The following is a 509-nucleotide window of genomic DNA, read 5'->3' as shown; positions in this document are numbered from 1 at the left end:
ATGTTAGCCTATGTTGTCGTATACCAATTGCCTTCAGCCTGTGTACGCCTATACTTTCATAAAGTAAAGCTATTTACCATCAGTGTCAGACCATCTGTAGTTACTGACCATCAACGGTTGATCATTTCAATTCAAATTAACTGGCAAATGAACGAAGGAAAAAAAACAAACCTGAAACTGATCAGGATGATTGTATTTCATTTAAACCTACAGCTGCAATGATCAGAAATTACTAGAGAAGAAAAAATAAAACAATATGTGAATAGTGAGGGAAGCCAGATATACTTTATACATATAACATAAATCAAAAATCATTGCACCTAGCCAGGGATTTATACAGTCGTCTTCTTGTCTGGTGCAGCGAGCGCCTGCTAACTCTTCCGCGCCAATGTAGCTGTTTTTTAATCTCCAAAATGGGATTCCGCACATATTGAGCACATGTGTGCGAGAGTTCAGCCAGGCTTCTGCACAGACTTTTACTGACTGCACTGCAATGAATCAGATGGAGA

Source organism: Taudactylus pleione, unplaced genomic scaffold, assembly GCF_031769625.1.
Source record: "Taudactylus pleione unplaced genomic scaffold, aTauple2 ptg000671l, whole genome shotgun sequence".
Taxonomy (NCBI): Eukaryota; Metazoa; Chordata; class Amphibia; order Anura; family Myobatrachidae; genus Taudactylus; species Taudactylus pleione.
The sequence above is the reverse complement of the archived record's forward strand: the minus strand, read 5'-3'. Positions refer to the sequence as shown.